Source organism: Schistocerca gregaria, chromosome 3 (assembly GCF_023897955.1).
Source record: "Schistocerca gregaria isolate iqSchGreg1 chromosome 3, iqSchGreg1.2, whole genome shotgun sequence".
In the NCBI taxonomy this organism is placed as follows: Eukaryota; Metazoa; Arthropoda; class Insecta; order Orthoptera; family Acrididae; genus Schistocerca; species Schistocerca gregaria.
Window position 1 is genome coordinate 894,689,211 of NC_064922.1, and position 22,425 is coordinate 894,711,635.

A 22,425-nucleotide genomic window follows, 5' to 3' on the forward strand; every position below is an offset into this window, starting at 1 on the left:
TGACCATGAAACAAGAGCTTGTCACCACCTCCATCTAGATAGAAAGAACAAGGCAAAAACGCAAAAAAGTATATTTTATAATGGGATAAAACTGTATAACGAATTACCAACGGAAATTAAAGAAATAAATGAGCCTCTCACTTTCAGACAAAAGCTTAAAACCTTCTTAGTAAGTAAAAGTTGTTATACTGTTAAAGAACAGTTAACATAGATGTTGATTATCAGCAACATATGACATTATCACCACAATATTATGTAATTATAAATGTGTGTATGACTAGTTATAAAAACTACACAAAATATGAGAAACCTGTTTCATTATAAATGTAAATGTGTGCTCATATGTTGTAAACTGACGACATCCATACAATATTTATTGTTCCATGGATGAATAAACATATAAATAAATAAATAAAAATGGGGACTTTTTAGCTGCCTCTTTAAATATGTGTATTTTTCAATTTCTTTAATCTCTTTTGGTAATTTATTGTACTGTTTTATTCCTTGGTAGAAAATGCTGTTTTGAGTTTTATTTTAATTTTTCTTGGCAAATGTAAATTCAGTCTATCCCTTGTTGCATGGTCATGGACAGAGCTGTTTATGCAGTAATTAGCATTGTTATTTTTGAAGTGTACAACCGACTGGTAAGGGTATTCACATGGAGCAGTTAAAATCCCCAGTGTTCTGAACATATCTTTACAATGAGCTCGACTAGCATTTTTGGTTAATATTCTTGTGGCTCTTTTCTGGAGTTTGAAAATTGTGTTTATATTTTGTGCATTTGTTCCCCAAAAAAAGAATTCCATAGCTAAGTATTGAGTGTGCATATGAATAATATGTAACTAGAAGACACTACATGTCACACACTGATGATAGTATTCTAAGGGCATAACATGCTGATGACATTCTGTCTGGTAGTACCTTTGTGTGTTCATACCATTTCAACTGAGAATCAATATTCATTCCTAGAAATTTTGCATCTGTTACACAGTCTAGAGAGGTGCCATCTACATTTAATTTAACATTGTCATTTATCCTCCTCAAACTGAAATTCATGGCATCAGATTTCTTTAGGTTCAATGTCACTTTGTTACTTTTAGACCAATCATAAACTTCCTTGACAGTATCATTTGCTTTCTCGGCAAGGAGTTCTCTAGTTTTCTCAGTGACTGTAATGTTGCTGTCATCAACAAAGAGGAGTTTTTCACCATGAGTAACACTACTGGGAAAGACATTGATGTATATCAGGAACAGTATTGGACCTACTATGCTACCTTGCAGAACCCCTATATTAATGTACACTCCTGGAAATGGAAAAAAGAACACATTGACACCGGTGTGTCAGACCCACCATACTTGCTCCGGACACTGCAAGAGGGCTGTACAAGCAATGATCACACGCACGGCACAGCGGACACACCAGGAACCGCGGTGTTGGTCGTCGAATGGCGCTAGTTGCGCAACATTTGTGCACCGCCGCCGTCAGTGTCAGCCAGTTTGCCGTGGCATACGGAGCTCCATCGCAGTCTTTAACACTGGTAGCATGCCACGACAGCGTGGACGTGAACCGTATGTGCAGTTGACGGACTTTCAGCGAGGGCTTATAGTGGGCATGCGGGAAGCCGGGTGGACGTACCGCCGAATTGCTGAACATGTGGGGCGTGAGGTCTCCACAGTACATCGATGTTGTCGCCAGTGGTCGGCGGAAGATGCACGTGCCCGTCGACCTGGGACCGGACCGCAGCGACGCACGGATGCACGCCAAGACCGTAGGATCCTACGCAGTGCCGTAGGGGACCGCACCGCCACTTCCCAGCAAATTAGGGAAACTGTTGCTCCTGGGGTATCGCCGAGGACCATTCGCAACCGTCTCCATGAAGCTGGGCTACGGTCCCACACACCGTTAGGCCGTCTTCCACTCACGCCCCAATATCGTGCAGCCCGCCTCCAGTGGTGTCGCGACAGGCGTGAATGGAGGGACGAATGGAGACGTGTCGTCTTCAGCGATGAGAGTCGCTTCTGCCTTGGTGCCAATGATGGTCGTATGCGTGTTTGGAGCCGTGAAGGTGAGCGCCACAATCAGGACTGCATACGACCGAGGCACACAGGACCAACACCCGGCATCATGGTGTGGGGAGCGATCTCCTACACTGGCCGTACACCTCTGGTGATCGTCGAGGGGACACTGAATAGTGCACGGTACATCCAAACCGTCATCGAACCCATCGTTCTACCATTCCTAGACCGGCAAGGGAACTTGCTGTTCCAACAGGACAATACATGTCTGCATGTATCCCGTGCCACCCAATGTGCTCTAGAAGGTATAAGTCAACTACCCTGGCCAGCAAGATCTCGGGATCTGTCCCCCATTGAGCATGTTTGGGACTAGATGAAGGGTCGTCTCACGCGTTCTGCACGTCCAGCACGAACGCTGGTCCAACTGAGGCGCCAGGTGGAAATGGCATGGCAAGCCGTTCCACAGGACTACATCCAGCATCTCTACGATCGTCTCCATGGGAGAATAGCAGCCTGCATTGCTGCGAAAGGTGGATATACACTGTACTAGTGCTGACATTGTGCATGCTCTGTTGCCTGTGTCTATGTGCCTGTGGTTCTGTCAGTGTGATCATGTGATGTATCTGACCCCAGGAATGTGTCAATAAAGTTTCCCCTTTCTGGGATAATGAATTCACGGTGTTCTTATTTCAATTTCCAGGAGTGTATTTTGATACTGATAAGTGTTTTACCGAATGTTTGGATCTATTTGAAGTGTGTGTCATCTCAACTGTTTCTACCCTATCTGTTAGGTAAGATCTAAACCAGTCATTAGCTACGTCTCTTATTTCTAATGCTTCTAATTGAGTTAATAGAATCTTGTGACAGACTGTATCAAACGCCTTACAAGGGAACCTCCCCATCTCACTCCACCCTCCTCAGATTTAGTTATAAGTTGGCACAGTGGATAGGCCTTGAAAAACTGAACAAAAATCAATCAAGAAAACAGAAAGAAGTTGTGTGGAACAATGAAAAAAATAAGCAAAATATACAAACTACTCAGTTTTTATATTTTGCTTATTTTTTTCATAGTTCCACACAACTTCTTCCTGTTTTCTCGATTGATCTGTGTTTTGTTTTTCAAGGCCTATGCACTGTGCCAACTTATAACTAAATCTGAGGGGGGTGCGATAGGGAGGTTCCCTTGTTAGAAATACCCAAAAATATTCCTGTGACACACTCATCTTCATCAAGAGCATCAAGTACAACTTTTGTAAATTCTAGTATGGCTGACTCCGTATTTTTGCCACTTTGGAAACCAAACTGTAATTCGCTTAACAGATTGAATTGGTTCGTATAATTCATTATTCTGTCTTTCATAATTGCTTCTGTTATTTTTGAGAATGCTGACAGCACAGAAATGGGCCGGTAATTTTCTATGTCTTCTGCATTACCTTTTTTAAGCAAAAGTACAACTATTGCCTGTTTTAACTGCTGTGGAAACGTCCCTGATTGAAGGATTCGTTTATTATATTTATTAAGGGTCCTTGTACAGGGTGTTTCAAAAATGACCGGTATATTTGAAACGGCAATACAAACTAAACGAGCAGCGATAGAAATACACCGTTTGTTGCAATATGCTTGGGACAACGGTACATTTTCAGGCAGACAAACTTTCGATTTTACAGTAGTTACAATTGGCAACAACAGATGGCGCTGAGGTCTGGGAAACTCTATGGTACGATATTTTCCACATATCCACCATGCGTAGCAATAATATGGCGTAGTCTCTGAATTAAATTACCCGAAACCTTTGTCAACGTGTCTGGCGGAATGGCTACACATGCAGATCAGATGTACTGCTTCAGCTGTTCAATTGTTTATGGATTCTGGCGGTACACCTGGTCTTTCAAGTGTCCCCACAGAAAGAAGTCACAGGGGTTCATGTCTGGCGAATAGGGAGGCCAATCCACGCCGCCTCCTGTATGTTTCGGATAGCCCAAAGCAATCATACGATCATCGAAATATTCATTCAGGAAATTAAAGACGTCGGCCGTGCGATGTGGCCGGGCACCATCTTGCATAAACCACGAGGTGTTCGCAGTGTCGTCTAAGGCAGTTTGTATCGCCACAAATCCACGAAGAATGTCCAGATAGCGCGATGCAGTAATCGTTTCAGATCTGAAAAATGGGCCAATGATTCCTTTGGAAGAAATGGCGGCCCAGACCAGTACTTTTTGAGGATGCAGGGACGATGGGACTGCAACATGGGGCTTTTCGGTTCCCCATATGCGCCAGTTCTGTTTATTGATGAAGCCGTCCAGGTAAAAATAAGCTTCGTCAGTAAACCAAATGCTGCCCACATGCATATCGCTGTCATCAATCCTGTGCACTATATCGTTAGCGAATGTCTCTCGTGCAGCAATGGTAGCGGCGCTGAGGGGTTGCCGCGTTTGAATTTTGTATGGATAGAGGTGTAAACTCTGACGCATGAGACGATACGTGGACATTGGCGTAATTTGGACCGCAGCTGCAACACGTCGAACGGAAACCCGAGGCCGCTGTTGGATCACCTGCTGCACTAGGTGCGCGTTGCCCTCTGTGGTTGCCGTACGCGGTCGCCCTACCTTTCCAGCACGTTCATCCGTCACGTTCCCAGTCTGTTGAAATTTTTCAAACAGATCCTTTATTGTATCGCTTTTCGGTTCTTTGGTTACATTAAACCTCTGTTGAAAAGTTCGTCTTGTTGCAACAACACTGTGTTCTAGGCGGTGAAATTCCAACACCAGAAAAATCCTCTGTTCTAAGGAATAAACCATGTTGTCCACAGCACACTTGCACGTTGTGAACAGCACACGCTTAGAGCAGAAAGACGACGTACAGAATGGCGCACCCACAGACTGCGTTGTCTTCTATATCTTTCACATCCCATACCGCAGCGCCATCTGTTGTTGAAAATTGTAACTACTGTAATTTCGAAACTTTGTCCGCCTGAAAATGTACTGTTGTCCCAAGCATATTGCAACAAACGGTGTATTTCTATCGCTGCTCGTTTAGTTTTTATTGCCGTTTCAAAAATACCGATCATTTTTTGAACACCCTGTATAATCCCTGTGCATTGTTTCGGTGCACACATTGGTACTTCAGGTAAGCCTAATGACTTTTTATTTTTTAGTTTTTGAATTGTTTTACTGACTTCATTCTCTGTGGTTGGAAGTAACATCATTGTATTTAGTGCAACATTATTTACAGGTGTTATATTTGTTTGGGGACTTTTTGCTGGAACTTCTCTGCAATACTGGAAAAATGCTCGTTTACATAGTTTGCTAAGAGCTGGGGATCATTTATTACTTTATCCCTAATACACGCCATCGATTTCTCTTCTTCGTCACATTTGGTAACTATACAGCAAGTAGTTGTTACATGTGACATATTCTATATTCGAGTAATGCAGTTCCAAGGAACAGACCCAAGGAACAAGAAATGAATAAAATTATGTATAATATAATCGCTATACGCTCTCTCTATCGCTTTCTCCGGGATATCGATACATACAAGTCGATCAAGTTCTGATTCGATATGTAATTCACGTTTGTTTATTTAGTTGACATGTGACAGCAAAATATATTCTTTTCCGTGTTTGTGTGTTTATGCAGTATTTATGTTTCATGCACTGGAGTTTTGTGATAGATAAAATAAAATTGTCCGAAATTATGACAATGATAATGACAGTTTAGTCATTGCTTTGTATACTTACAAATATAATTAATGAATGCACTAAACAAAAACGAGCAGAAAGGAAGTCACACTTCAGACAACATTAAATACTATCGTAGGCGAATGGTGAGTTGCGAATATGAATATTTGATGCATGGGTTAAGTGAGAGAAACAATTTGTTAAATGGATAAATGATGTGCCGACCGGTTTGTGCTGTATGTGTGGCGGAATGTTATAGTAATGAGTTAGTTTCTTTGCTTTCTGTTGTCATTACGTTAAAACGGTTTACATTGATTCAAGAGTAGCTGAGAGTTATTTTGTTTCTAAATGTCGACAATTAGAACCAAGTATTACTTGCAGATTTAGAGGTCTTTCCAGTTAAATCCACACTGGACGACTAATTTGGACTAGATCATATACCGGTTCAATATTTTTTTCTGTTTTTTCAGTTTCTCTTAGTACGCCACAGAATTGATATTTCATAGGCACTCTGTCGATTAATTCACATAAATTTATAAGGATTATTTATGAATGTATGAGACACAATACCAGCCCTTTTTTGTAGGAATCTATTGATCGCGATGTATTATAACTTGATATTATTCACGGAAAAATCTCCAAATCTCTTTTTTAACCGAGAAACGGTAGAGTGGGCTGGACAGCAGAACTTAATCCTTAACCACGCATTTCCTTCTCGCCCAAAATATTATGAGTGATAAATTTTAAAATTTCTTTCTCCGTGCTCCTTCGTAACACATCATGTGAAGGTGCTTCAACTTGAGGGCTACAGATTCTAATCAAATTCAGGAAGCGATTCGATGTTTCATGCGTCAAAGGCTTTAATCCTTGTAACCCTTTCCTTTACGATTTTTGTATCCGGAATACGTTTGAGTTTCCCAAATTTCGTCGCTTTATCACAACCTGCTTCTAATTTATCATTAAATTACACATCTATTCTAAAATCACGTTACACCATAACGTGCGAATGTTTCCCTGTATTTGTCACAAGGAATCTACTCATGACCTGTTCGCACATAATAATGAAACACCCTTTACTCCGTCACTCTCCAGCCACCGACGTATTCTACCATAGGTACAGGAACATTCAGATGGAACTATGCTGTTTTTCATAGAATTTTTTATTCAGTGCAAGAAAATCACAGCCACGTTAAGTGTGAAATGGTATAATAAAAATTGAGCTATTTTATGGCTTAATCTCAAAATTGTGATGGGGCTTTCTGAAACAAATTGAGAAAAAGTATTTTTTCATTCCATATACACGTCACATAATGGCCATGATGGTTATATTAGAACTGAATGGAAGGCATGATTTACTGTGCACCGTCTGGCATACATTGACTGTAGTAACTAGAAGATTACATATAGTTGTATGCATATTGGCGACAGAAATTATTTAGAAGGGAGAACTTTTGTAATATTCTTCATAGGTAATACTCCTGTTTGTGATTGTGTGGTATTCTAGTACTGTTCTAATTAAGGAATGCATAAGGGGCAGATACTGTTATAGCAAACTAAAGTTAGGTATGCCTACAGTCTAATTTTTGTTCTTCAAAAGATATAATTTAAGGTAATTACACTAGTTTATTCTGAAAAAAAAAAAAAAAAAAAAATACGCATCGGTATTGGGGAGTGCACACAATTGAATAAATAACTAATTTGCACTAAATCGCTCTAGATCGTTTATAGCAATAACACGCACATTCAGACACAGAACCACACAAATATCCAAACGCACACTCCTGTGACGATGGCAAGTCTTGCGTAGCCACAGGAGCCTATGTTTTGGTACCGGTGTGGTGTGTGTGTGTGTGTGTGTGTGTGTGTGTGTGTGTGTGTGTGTGTGTGTGTGTGTGTATGTGTGTGTTCTATTGTTAGGATAAGAACTAGTGCTCAAAGCTAGTGTGAGTGCTGTTTTGTCCACTGTAGATGAGTGGTTGCCTTTCCCTTATTTTACACATATACACTATGTGATGAAAAGTATCTGGACATCCTCAAATTCATATGTTTTTCATATTAGGTGCATTGTGCTTCCAGGTACTCTGTATCAGCGACCTCAGTAGTCATTAGACATCGTGAGAGAGCTGAATTAGGTGCTCCGCAGAACTCGCAGGCTTTAAATGTGGTCAGGGATTGGGTGTTACTTGTGCAATACGTCTGTACATGAGATTTCCATGCTCGTAAACATCCCTAATTCCACTGTTTGATGCGATAGTGAAATGGAAATCTGAAGGGAAATGTACAGGTTCAATCGATATGAAGTGGTCCAGTGATGGTTGCTTGACCATTTTTAAATATTTTAATTTTTTATATGTGATTGCCCTATATTTTAGAAGCTTAAAACAGTTTTTAAAATAATTTATCTTGCACCTTTACTGGATGGTGGCCATTTTTATTTGTAGGCCCACCGATTTTTCAGTCTGGAGACATTAGTGAAAATTTGGATATCTCTGCACTGGGTTAAGTTACAACATTGCAATTGACATGATTGTTTTCAGAAAAGTGTCCTCTACAAGATTGTCTATTACACGAAATACTCTAAATTCAAAAGTGACCTCTAAAGTTGGGTATCCAAATTCTCAAAAATCCACTTTTTAGACCCAGAAATAACAAACAAGGTGTGATTTATGAGAGTCCATTTTTTCCTGTAGTTAGATAACGTACACTACTGAGTCATTCCATGTCAAATCAACACACCTATTTTACCTCACCCTCTTAGAGTTTGCTGAAAGTTGGTATACTTATAGTGGGTGCTGAAACTAAGAAAAATACCAAATTTAAATTTTTTATCTCAAACCATTCCTGAAATATGGCTATGTTAACTTTTCAAAAACCAGCCAAAAATGTGTGAACGGACTTTTTTTTAAATTGTCCTAGGAACTGCCCTAACTGAGCTAGAGAACTAGGAAAGGTGTCATTTTGCAGCATTTTGCATGCTCTTGGCAGGGATATACAACAAAACATAGCTTCTAATTAATAACCATTTTCAAAATGGTAATTAATATTTTGATTTAATTTTTTTACAAAAAGTACATAATTGAAAATTTTCAAAATATTTCCATAGCTACTTCATACTATTGTAAATCACATGGCAAAATATAAATCTGGGATGATGATGGGATCATTGTTAAAAAAAAATATTCCAGATTCTTGTTTTTCACTGACGGCCCTAGTTTGACCAAATTGACCTTTAACAAACAGGAATTTCTTTAAAATACACTGAAAGGTAAGTAAAAAAAGTATTAGAAATATCAAAACATCACTTTATTAAACCAAAACAAATCAGCATATTTTATAATTAAGTTCACAGCTTATTTTAATTTCATACAACTTCACTAACAGTATATTAACCGATATAACAAAAACAAGAAATTGAGCATTTAACTACAAACCGAAATAAAGTATGAATAAGTACAAGTATTTACATAATAGTTCTGGTCCATGATGTTTGAAATGGAACTATTAAACAAATTAAATACGTAATGCTTATTTTTGAGTAACACGTATCCATACATAGTTAAATTTAACACAATAGGTACTAACAATAATTTTGAAACTACTTTCTATAAAATATACATTAACAGTAACCTGAGACAAAAATTAAGTTTTGATTTGAAAGTAGTTTCCCAATAAATTGTCTTGGAACTTCACATATTACATTGTAATAAAGCTGACCGGGTTTGGTTTACATCACTTTCATTAAGAATGTATGTTGTCCCTGTCGGAGTAAATGGATTCACTTTTGTGAGAACATCCACAACTGACACCCACAAGACATCTGCATGTGCAGGATAAGAGAATGACTTAGGTGGTCCACATGGATGAAGAAAAGTTATTTTCACTTTATCAAGTTTTTCGTTTTTTTCTAAATTGTACCCAAGCCACCAGTTTCTGCCCTATACAGTGGTGACATAGCCTGATACATCTTGTAACTTCAGTTTGTCTGGTGATGTTACTTGCCTCTCCCAACTCTGCATATCACCTGAGAAGTATTAATTTTGATGTAGCGTTGGGAATGAAAGCGTGAAATTGCTGTGTTCCTTTGATTGTCAGTGCCTCTTCAAGTCGGCTTTTGAAGAATATTTCTGAAGCAGCCTCGTGTTCTTGAGTGGAATATGCAAAATCAACATTTGTGATATTATCTACTGCCCACACAAATAGATCTCGTGCAGTTTGGATCTGTTTTTTGTATGGTCTTTGCAAACTTGCACGAGCTGCCAGTCTCTTTACTGAACCCCCTACTCCATCACAAGGCCCTTTCTCATGTACTGTGGCTGTAAAGTGCCACACAGCTTTTATGTTGAAGTCTTCCTCATGAAGGCAAAGGTTCAGGAAGCTTTTCTTATTTTTATACTGAGCGGCAGAACTGTCAGAATAATAGTATATCTTTTTTGGAATATTTTGAAATTTATTTGTTAGGTATGAAATTAGCTTCTTTTGAAAGGTGTAAACTGCAGTTGTATTGTGCTCCAGACAATCAGAAACAATGACAAAGCTCATATGCTCAATTTTGTCTTCCTGTTTGTAATATATAACAAAAGGATGAATGCTAATCTGTTGTCTTGTCCAGTGGACACTCTGAGCTTCATCCTGTAGAACTATCCTATAATTTTCTGAAAAATCACATATGACAACAAATTCAGTTTCCATAAGGTTTTCTCTTGTGGAGTTGAGGAATGTTCATTGTTGCTTGGCAATGAAGTCATGCTGAATCAAAGTTGACATCTTACCACAAAATAAATCTATGAATTCTTCAGAAGTTTTCTGAACAATTTCTAGGTTACATCAGTCAACTGACTTCCACTGTCGGAACTGAACTTGTTCAATTAAGTTTTCATGAAAAGTATTTTAAATTTTTACTTATGACAGTTTCTCCTGGGCAGTATTCACAGTTTCCCATGTTGCAGTCAACTGATGATGGGTTGCAAAGCATTTTTGCAATGCACTGCTTAAAATTGATTAAGCTGCTGTTTGTTACTGTATTTAGTTTGGCATTTTCTATCATTAATTTTATGTTTTGGTGAGTTGTGCACACGCAGACAGCGTGTGTGCCACTCTGGCCAGCTAATACACAATGTTTTGGTCTCAACTCAGCAAATTTAGAGAAACTTATTTTTATGTTAGGAAACTTGTCTTTAAAATGCTTGTAAGCCTCTTTAAGGTTACACAAAATAAGTCTTTTTGATATTTTTGTTTTATTTCCAATTGTTTCTGTTATTGTCACACAATCTTTAATACCTGGCATTGCTCTGCTAACTTCATCATTTTCATTAAATGAATGTACAGTTTTGACAGTTTCTATTGGTAAACACTTCCCTGGTTTTAGGTTTGGACCTTCCATGAATCCTTTCTCTTTCAAAATTTTTTTGGACTGCCGAACAATGTAATTAGGAGCATTTTTACTTGGTTCCATCTTTATACAAAAACCACTTATAAACTGCCCTTCAAGGTATAGATTTGCTTGAAAATGAACTATTAAATATAGTAGATACAGACTGGTCAACACAGAGGTAACAATTGATTTGCACTAAAACCACAGTGCACAATAATGCTGTAGGCACACAAAATCTTAGAAGGTAACGATGCAGACATCATCATCTCAACAATGGCTCCAGTCTCTGAATTATTGTACAGACATCAAGCCCTATGTATACGGTCCTCTACTGACATACTCCCGTAAAGGTCAGTGTGGTCAAACTAGGGCCGTTAGTGAAAAACAAGAGTCCGGAATAATGTTTTTTAACAATGAACCCATCATCATCCCAGATTTATATTTTGCCATGTGATTTACAATAGTATGAAGTAATTATGGAAATATTTTGAAAATTTTCAATTATTTACTTTTCGTAAAAAAATTAAATCAAAATATTAATTACCACTTTGAAAATGGTTATTAATTAGAAGCTATGTTTTGGTGTACATCACTGGAAAGAGCATGCAAAATGACACCTTTCTAAGTTCTCTAGCTCAATTAGGGCAGCTCCTAGGGCAATTTTAAAAAAAGTACGTTCACACATTTTTGGCCAGTTTTTGAAAAGTTTACATAGCCATATTTCAGGAATGGTTCGAGATAAAAAATTGAAATTTTGTGTTTTTCTTAGTTTCAGCACCCTCTATAAGTATACCAACTTTCAGCAAAATCTAAGAGGGTGAGTTAAAATTTTAATTAAAGTGTGTTGATTTGACATGGAATGACTCTACTAGCCTCATATAGAGCAAGAACACTTAGAAATGTTTTCTTAATTTCTTATGAATTTTTGTAATTTGGTTTTTTTATGTAAAGCTTGGGGGTTGGTTATCTCAGGTGGGACTGAATATAAAAATATGATTTTTGCGCAGTTTGTACACCTATATGATAGCAGTGTACTGTAAAAATTTAAACATTGATATCTGACTGTGAACAAAGATATGAATTTTTGAAAATGAGCATATAATTCACATTACTCTACAACTGATCTTAAGGCTGTTGCCTATTTAAGTGGTTTATTTTTTCATTGCAATAAAATTTAATTGTGACATATTTAGTTAATACCATCACCCAATATTCATCTAGTTTATTTTTAATAATGCAATATTAAACAACAAGAGCTTTTGCTTTTGTTCTATGGTAATAAAAATACCCATGTACATTTAGATTTATTGTCAATAAAGAAGTACATTATTGCCGGGTGTAGCATTGTGGAAGTACATTATTGCTGGGTGTGGCGTTGTAGTCAGTATGTTCTGAAACCTGTGTTAAAGTGGATGTAAATACTTCATCGAGAGTGTAGGCTGTGTTAAGTGCTTTGTTCTGTGTGTAATTTGTAATTAATTTTGAGAGATTAACAGGAATGCAATAACATGGATGAACAGTGCTCTGTTGGGTGGATAGCAAGTGAAGTGTGTCACAAAACAGTTTACAGTTCAGTTTCAAAAAACTTGAAAAATGTCAATGAATTTGATGAAGTTCGGCAAACTTTGTTTAAATTCTGAGTAAGTTTTTCTGTGACATCAGTGTGTGAGTATCATGAGAAGAAATATATTCTGAAGTACAATCACATTTTTGGAAGAAAGTGCTGTGATCTACTTAAAGTTCATAAAAAGTCTATTACTAAATGTTTGAGGGAAATAAACTTGAACATTTTTCCTTGTTATGTGAGAGTGAAACAGCTTCCCAAGTGAAACGTAATGTGATTCCTGGAAATTCCCTGTGTCCAAATTGTCACTCAAAAATATTTGTTGTGAAAATCAACAGCCAGAATCATGTAAGCTTGTTAATGACATAATGACAAAATTAGAAGAGACTTGGAATCGTGCTTTAATAATACAGATACCGTACCAGCATCATCTGACACTGAATGTTTGAGCTTAATAGAGAAATTAAAATTAAATGTTTAGTGACATCTAAAGAGGTAAAAGTTAAAATTTTAAGTTTGCTCCCTGACTCTTGGTCAAGAGAAAAAAAGTTCACGAATTCAATGTTTCTCATTGTTTGGTTAAACTAACACAAAAATTAGTGAAAGAGAAAGGCATTCTTCCAGTTTTAGGAAAGAAGAAAGGAGTAGGTATAAGTGAAGATTAGAGTTTAGATTCTACATCTACATGACTACTCTGCAATTCACACTTAAGTGCTTGGCAGAGGGTTCATTGAACCACAATCACATTATCTCTCTACTATTCCACTCCCAAACAGCGCGCGGGAAAAATGAACACCTAAACCTTTCTGTTCGAGCTCTGATTTCTCTTATTTTATTTTGATGATCATTCCTACCTATGTAGGTTGGGCTCAACAAAATATTTTCGCATTCGGAAGAGAAAGTTGGTGACTGAAATTTCGTAAAAAGGTCTCGCCGCGACAAAAAACGTCTTTGCTGTAATGACTTCCATCCCAACTCACGTATCATATCTGACACACTCTCTCCCCTATTACGTGATAATACAAAACGAGCTGCCCTTTTTTGCACCCTTTCGATGTCCTCCGTCAATCCCACCTGGTAAGGATCCCACACTGCGCAGCAATGTTCTAACAGAGGACGAACGAGTGTAGTGTAAGCTGTTGCATCTTCTAAATGTCCTGCCAATGAAACGCAACCTTTGGCTCGCCTTCCCCACAATATTTTCTATGTGGTCCTTCCAACTGAAGTTGTTCGTAATTTTAACACCTAGGTACTTAGTTGAATTGACAGCCTTGAGAATTGTACTATTTATCGAGTAATCAAATTCCAATGGATTTCTTTTGGAACTCATGAGGATCACCTCACACTTTTCGTTATTTAGCGTCAACTGCCACCTGCCACACCATACAGCAATCTTTCCTAAATCGCTTTGCAACTGATACTGGTCTTCGGATGACCTTACTAGATGGTAAATTACAGCATCATCTGCGAACAATCTAAGAGAACTGCTCAGATTGTCACCCAGGTCATTTATATAGATCAGGAACAGCAGAGGTTCTAGGACGCTTCCCTGGGGAACACCTGATTAGATTAAGTATTCATTCCATAGACCCATAAAAGAGGGAATCCTCCTGGTTGTGGAATATGTCAGATAAACACATTACTAAAATGTAATTAGAAACACTTGAGTTTCATTAATTTTAATGATACTCAGTCAATAAACAGTAAAATTATATACATGAATTAAATTTAAACTTCTAATATTTACAGGTTTAATACTTACATCTGCTTTCATTAAATCCATCATTCAGACATTTGCTAGTTTCTTGGCTATTACAAACAAGACAATTAAAAAGATGCAGCAGTTTTTTTGAAGATGATGAAAATAGTAGAATGTGCCCAGGTTTCAAAGATAGCAAAAGAGTTGTTATAAATTGAGTTAAAGTAACAAAGCAGAAATGACCAATGCTGTCAAATTTAAATGAACTTTATGTAGCTTTCAAAAATTCTCATCCTGAATGCAAAATTGGAAGGTCTAAATTTTGTGACCTCCACTCGAAATGGTGTATTTTGGCTGGATCCTCAGGGACACACATTGCATTTGTTTGTTTATATCAACAAAATGTCAAACTGATGATTGCGGGTGCATAACTCACTGATCTTAACTACAAACAGTTACTATATTTAATGGTCTGTGACACTAACAGTTATGACTGCATGATGAGTTTGTGTAATAAATGCCCTGCTAAGGAAAGGGTTTTTGAACTGTTTCACGAATATGATGAGGAAATGCCAGACAGTATTACCTTCAAATAGTGGGTCACAACTGACAGGGCAGAAATGATATCAGTGGTTAAATCTCAGGAAGAGTACTTGGAATCTATAATTGATAACTTAACAAAAACTCAAAAGTCACCACTATGTTTCTAAATCCAAAGTAAGTTTTTAAAGAAAAAAAAAAGCACAACTTCATGAAACTGAATACAAAGTGCTAGTTGATTTTGCAGAAAATTTTACATTTGTGATTGAGGATGCAATCCAAGGGTACTACTGGGCGAATGACTAGGCAACAGCGGATCCATTTATTCTCTACTTTAAAAATGAGAAAGATGAAGTTTGCAGTTCTTCAATTTGCATTCTAAGCGACTACTTGGAGTACAGCACTTTGCCTGTACATGTGTTTCAAAAGTATGTAATAAATTACAAGAAAAGAAAATTTTCCCTAGGTTGAGAAGCTGATATACTTTTCAGATGGGAGTGGTAGTCAGTATAAGAACTAAAAGAATTTTTCAAATTTATGCAACCACAAAGCAGACTTTTGATTGGAGGCTGAATGGCACTTTTTGCATCTTGCCATGGTCAAAATGCATGTAATGGAGTAGGAGGTACAACAAAACATGAAGTAAATAAAGCCAGCCTACAAAGGCCAACCACAGACCAAATGCTTACTGTACAAGGTATATAAGTCTTTTGCAAGGATAATATTAAAGGCATTACCTATTTTCTGATCAAGAAAGAAGAAGTGGTTCTGCATATGAAAACAACACCTCAAACCAGGATTGAAAACTAAACCTATAAACGGAAGAAGGCATTTTCACAAATTCCTTGACATTTCAGAAAATTTAGTTTGATGCTATGTACCGTAACACAAGAAACCGAAATTTATGAGGATCATTGTGTCAGTGAAATCACATCTCTGTGTTTAACATTGAATGACATAGCGGCATGTGTGAATGATGAAAGAATAAGCTTGAAGAACAATGATGTATTTGTGCATTTTTACTACCATGCTGGTCCAAGAACATCATTCAAAAAATCTACTAGTGGTAAAGTTTGGATACCAATGAAAAATGTTTCAAGGAAGCTTTCAGTTCTTGAATAGTAATAACATCCAAAAATAGTAATAACATCCAAAAACCAAGAACTAAGTGATTTAATTGTAAATGATGTTTTTCACAAAATTATTAAGTAGTTCTCAGCAAACGGACTCTCTTTAAATTTTGATAAAACACAGTATATACAGTTCCATACAGTAAATGGCACAACTCCAGTAATAAATATAGACTTTGAACAGAAGTCTGTAGCTAAGGTAGAATTTTCAAAATTTTTAGGTGTGTGCATTGATGAGAGGTTAAACTGGAAGCAACACATCGATGGTCTGCAAATTTTGGTGATAAGAATCTCAGTAAATTAGCTTACTATGCCTACTTTCATTCACTGCTTTCATATGGCATCATATTCTGGGGTAATTCATTGTTGAGTAGAAAAGTATCCATTGCTCAAAAACGTGTAATCAGAATAATTGCTGGAGCCCACCCATGGTCATCCTGCAGACATCTATTTAAGGATCTAGGGATCCTCACAGTATATATATTCACTTATGAAATTTGTTGTTAATAATCCAACCCAATTCAAAAGTAATAGCAGTTTGCATAGCTATAACAACAGGAGAAAGGATGATCTTCACTATGGAGGGTTAAATCTGACTTTGGCACAGAAAGGGGTAAATTATGCTGCCACAAAAGTCTTTGGTCACCTACCAAACAGCATCAAACACCTGACAGATAGTCAACCAACATTTAAAAATAAATTAAAAGAATTTCTAGATGACAACCCCTTCTACTCATTGGCTGAATTTTTAGATATAAATTAAGGGAGGGGAAGGAAAAAAAAATCTAACTTAAACATTAGTGTCATGCAATATTTTGTGTAATGTAATATCTTGTACAGATATCTTTCATTAACCTGACACGTTCCACATCATTAAGAATTGTCGTATTCATGATCTAGGGAACAAGTATTAATCCAATCTAATCTCTGTACTTACCACAGCAACTGGGAGGTCTTATTCTATATCAAAGAAGCTGTCTGACGAAGTAAATGTTCTTAACATTCACCACCAGGTTTAGGAACAGACGCATCTCAAAGGATGTTAACTGAAAATATTTATTTTTAGTATGTCAAAATAATATAAGTGTTACTTCCAGTAATGTTTCCACTTTTTGTGTATAATTCAGTACCTTACTTCAATAATAATTGATTATATCCCGCCAATATCACATATGAATAGGCTACAGCCATAAGATCAGTTGTAGAGTAATGTGAAGTATCTCCTCATTTTCAAAAATTCATATCTTTGTTCACAGTCAGATATCAATTTTGAAATTTTTGCAGTATGTTGCTATCATATAGGTGTACAAAGTGTACAAAAATCCAGTTTTTATATTCAGTCCCACCTGAGATAACTAACCCCATACTTTACAAAAAACAAAAATTTTCAAATTTCAAAACTTCATAAAGAATTAAGGAAACATTTGTAAGTGTTCTTGCTCTATGTGAGACTAGCTGTGTATGATATCTAACTATACGAAAAAAGTAGACTCTCATAAATTACTCCTTGTTTGTTATTTTTGGGCCTAAAAAGTGGATTTTTGAAAATTTGGATACCAAACTATGGAGGTTGTTTTGACCGGTTATTTTTGAATTTAGGGTATTTTGTGTATTAGACAATGTTGTAGAGGACTCTTTTCTAAAAACAATCATGTCAATTGCAATGTTCTAACTTAAACCAGTGCAGAGATATTCATATATGTGCTAACGTCACTAAACTGAAACATCGTCACACATTTACAAACAAAAATGGCCGCCATTCAGTAAAGGTGAAAGGTACAATTTTTCTAACAATTGTTTTGAACTTCACAAATACAGGGTAATCACATATTAAAAATATTAAAAAATGGTCAAGCAACCAACTTAATTTCTATTGGACCCCTTCATTTAGATTGACCCTACAGCACAAAAGTGTACAAGCCAACCTTGTCTGTTGACAGACAGAGACCGCCAACAGTTGAAGAGGGTCATAATGTGTAATAGCCAGACATCTATCCAGCCCATCACATGGGAATTCCAAACTGCATCAGGATCCACAGCAAGTACTATGACAGTCAGGCGGGAGGTGAGAAAACCAGGATTTTGTGGTCGAGTGTATGCTCATAAGCCACACAATATGCCGGAAAATGCCAAATGACACCTCAATTGCTGTAAGGAGCGTAAACATTGGATGATTGAACAGGAAAATAACAATGTGTGGAGTGATGAATCCGATAGCAGGGTGTGGATATGGCAAATGCCTGGTGAATATCATCTGACGGCATGTGTAGTGCCAACAGTAGAATTCAGAGGCAGTGGTGTTATGGTGTGGTTGTGTTTTTCGTGGAGGGGCTTCCACCCCTTGTTGTTTTGTGTGGCACTATCACAGCATAGGCCTACACTGATGTTTTAAGCACCTTCTTGCTTCCCCCTGTTAAAGAGAAATGCGAGGATGGCGATTTCACCTTTCAACATGATCAAGCACACGCTCATAATGCACGGCCTGTGGTGGAGTGGTTACACAACAATAACATCCCTGTAATGGCCTGGCCTGCACAAAGTCTGGACCTGAATCCGTAGCACACCTGTGGGATGACTTGGAACACCGACTTCATACCAGGTGTCACTGACCAATATCGATACCTCTCCTCAGTGCAGCATTCCAGGAAGAATGGACTGCAATTACCCAAGAAACCTTCCAGCCTGTGTGAGGGGAAGCTGTCATCACGGCCAAGGGTGGGCCAACACCATATTGAATTCCAGTATTACCGATGGAGGGCACCATGAACTTGTAAGTCATTTTCAGCCAGGTGCCCGGATATTTTTGATCACATAGTGTAGTGCTTTGTAAATGCCTCAATTAACAATTAAAATTTAACCCCGGAATAATGTTGAATTTTGTGGTTTAATAAACATTTTACGATTATTCTCAGTGGGTTTCATAGCTATAATTGGTGTATGATCTGAAAATTAACAGGATTAATGCATAAGACGAAAACTTACTGGGGAATCCATTTTATAAATATACAGACTCAGAAAATCAGCTTTGAAGTTTGAATAATTTAAGGTATTACAGATATGTGTGAAACCACCTGTCTGCTTTGACCCATGACATTATCAATGTGGTGGAAACGTCTATTCTTCTTCTTCTTCTTGGTTGGATCTACAATCCTCGACAAACCTTGGCCTCCTGTATCACCTGCCCCCATTCTTCTCTGTCCATCGCATTCCTTCTCCAATTTCTTATTCCCATCGCCTTTAGATCTTCTTGCATATCGTGCAGCCACCTTTTCCCGGGTCTACCTCTTCTCCTTCTCCCGTCAGCTTTTCCCATGAAAACTTTCTTGACACTCTGATTTCTTGGCTTTCTCTGTACATGTCCTGTCCATCTTAATCTTCCTTGCTTAATTTTAACAATAATATCAAACTGTCCAAAAAGCGTTTGTAGTTCTACATTTGTCTTTACTTTCCGGTCATCTTCCTTTCTTACTGCTCCAAATATCCTTCTCAGTATCTTTCTATCGCATCTCAATAACCAGTTCTCCTCCTGTAATGTCAGTACCCAGCCTTCTGATCCACATATTACTATAGGTCTTAATACAGTTGTGCATATTTTGATTTTTGTATTCCTACTAACATTCCTGGAATTAAATACATTCTGCAAAACAAAATAGCAACGATTTCAACTTGCTATCATTTCTGGAATTTCTACTGCTACTTTATTGTCCTCCGTTATTACAGAACCTGAATATTTAAACGTTTTCACTCTTTCACAGAATTCCTTTGTCCGTTTATATTGGGCTCCCCCATCACCATATACTTTGTTTTGTTAATGTTTACTTCTAAACCTACTTCTCTTGCTGCTTCCTCTAACACATTGTAGTTCCCCTTTAGTGCCCTTACATTCCTTGCCATTAATGCTACATATTTTAATGATTCGGCCTCTATACCATCTTCTCCTGCTGCTTTATTTTTAGGCTCTTGATAGCATTCTTCACTTCCTCTTTCTGATCCTCTACGTTTAACTCTGATTCCAATTCTGAGTCCTGTTCCCTTTCATTCTCAATCACTGTTCCTTCTTCCTTATCCCCTTCTTTCCCATCAAGCAGTTCGATAAAATACTTGTGCCACCTTTAGATTTCCATCCTTATGCTTATAGAAAACTGCTCGCGGTTGGAAACCTTTCTTCAAATCTCTTGTTCTTTCATAGAACCTTCTGATCTCTTTATTGTCTTCCATTTCGTCCAGCTGCTCTATCCTTCTCCTTTCATGGTGCCTTTTCTTTACCCTACAAAGCTTATCCGCTCTTTTTCCTCTTTTTCTCTGTATTCTTCTGCTGCTAACCTTGTGTTCCTTTGCAACATTCTCCGTCTCAGTTCATTTCTCTCGTGTATTATCGTTAAGCATTCCACGGTGAACCACTTAACCACCCTTTTGCTTTGTTCTCTCCCCAGTATCTCTTCTGCAGCTACACTAATGGCAGTTTTCAATGACTCCCGTTTAGTTACCACATTATCTTCATTCCCTATGTTTCTCCTTGCTTCCAGTATCTCTTCTAGTTTCTTCCTATATTCTTTTTATGTTTCCTTCATTTGGGGTCTTTGTATATTGTGTTCCATTCTTATCTTATTCTTTTGGTTTCTTACCAAATCTATCTTCTGCCTATATCCAATTTGTACTAAGTAGTGCTCTGTGTCTCCTTCTGAACCTCTGCAGCTGCTAACTTCCATAATATCTGTTGCATGCCTTTTGTCTATGAGTACGTGATCTATATGGTTTCTTGTGTTTTCATCGTGTGATACCCATGTACATTTCTTAATATCTTTCCTTGGGTGATAGGTGCTTCTTATTATCATGTTCTTCCCACTGGCGAAGTCTATCAGTATGAGCCCATTATCATTACTGTCATTGTGTAGGCTTTCCTTTCCTATTATACTTCTATATATCTCTTCTTTCCCTATTTTTGCATTTAGGTCTCCAAGTATTATTTTCACATCGTGCTTTTGAATTTTACCAATTTCTTCTTCCAATTTGGCATAAAATATATCCTTTGCATCTTCATCTGCCTCCTCCATAGGGGTGTAGACATTCACTGTTGTAATGTTAAAAAATTTTGCCCTTATCCTTAGAGAACACATTCTGTCACTTATTGGCATAAAACCAATGACATTAACCTTCGTAGAACTATGTAGAAGGAAACCAGTGCCATAAAGTCCTGTATCTCCACCACTATACATCATTAAATGTTTCCTGTGATGCTATCATTCCTTGCCCTTTCCATCCAGTGTTTTGTATTGCTGCAATTTTCACGTGATACTTATCTAGTTTATTCCCAATTTCTTGTAGCTTTCCAGGCCTCTTGAGTGTCCTCAAATTCCAGGTAGCTATCCGAATATCTGTGTTCCTTCACTTTAACTGTGTTTCTTGCCGAGTGGTCAACAGGCAATCCTTTCTGTTCCGAGGCACGTGTATAGTATCTGCAACACACATAGTATCTGCAGCACTTTTTTTCTGGGGTGGGGTTGTTAGCCAAACGCCCAACCCCCGACTTGTGAGGACATGGATTTTTTTTTTTTAGGGTCACTCGTCTAGGAGGGTTGGGTTCCCTACGCCCATAGAGATCCCCCCGCCCGCACCCCCATCCCCGCCCTACATTGTGGGACACACTTTGTCTGACCCCTCCATTGAGACCAATCTGGCTTGGGTGGCCCTGCCAGTAGTTACACTACCGCCGGCACAGCTCTGGACTTTGTCAGAGCGCGCAAACTCCGCTCAGCACTGAAGGTGCCTACGATAAGGCGATGTGCCCTGCGAGGGAATGCCTATTCTCAGCACCTCCAATATGGTGCCTATTATGTCAGTACATACACATGACAACAAACATGAAAATACATATAAATAAATCAATAACATCTCCCTCCAAAAATACAATCAAGCTAACAGAAAAACTGCAGGAATTGGAGGGGGGGGGGGGGGGAGGGGAATTAGGGTGGGGCAAGCTAAATATAACAGTAAAAAAATTTGCACCTCTATCCCAAAACACAGAAAATGATGAGAAAAAACCCAACAAAATTACAACATTCCACAAAATAAAAAAGAAAAGAAAAATCTACAGGAATCGGACAATTCACTTGACCTGTGTAGGTCAGCCACAGCTGACAATACCAAAACACCAACACCTACAATTAAAACTACGAAAATTGTAAAGGACATTTCCCTTATCTATATAGATCAGCCGTAGCTGACAATACCAAACACCAATACCTACAGTTAAAACTACAAAAATTGGAATTGGACATTTCCCTTGACCCATATAGGTCAACCACAACTACTGATACAAAAAAACCAACACCTTCAACTACGAACAATGAAAGCACAACAACGCAAAAATCAAAATATCCTGATGCTTGATAACCTTATCCTAAGCACCTCTAAAGTGTTGTTTGTTGA

At 37.8% G+C, this 22,425-nt stretch overlaps 1 protein-coding gene across 8 annotated transcripts in view; it reads left to right on the plus strand.

The window, feature by feature from the left end:
- Positions 1 to 5,559: 5,559 nt before the first annotated feature.
- LOC126355143 (WASH complex subunit 5) overlaps positions 5,560 to 22,425 on the plus strand; it is a 165,418-nt gene continuing 148,552 nt past the window's right edge. For 2 of the 8 annotated variants that reach the window (XM_050005332.1, XM_050005333.1), the window contains exon 1: positions 5,586 to 5,838. The gene's annotated coding sequence lies outside the window, so the exon portion shown is untranslated. Of the gene's footprint in view, positions 5,958 to 22,425 lie in introns of all 8 variants that reach the window. The other 6 variants (XM_050005339.1, XM_050005338.1, XM_050005334.1 and 3 more) reach the window with 5 other exon arrangements.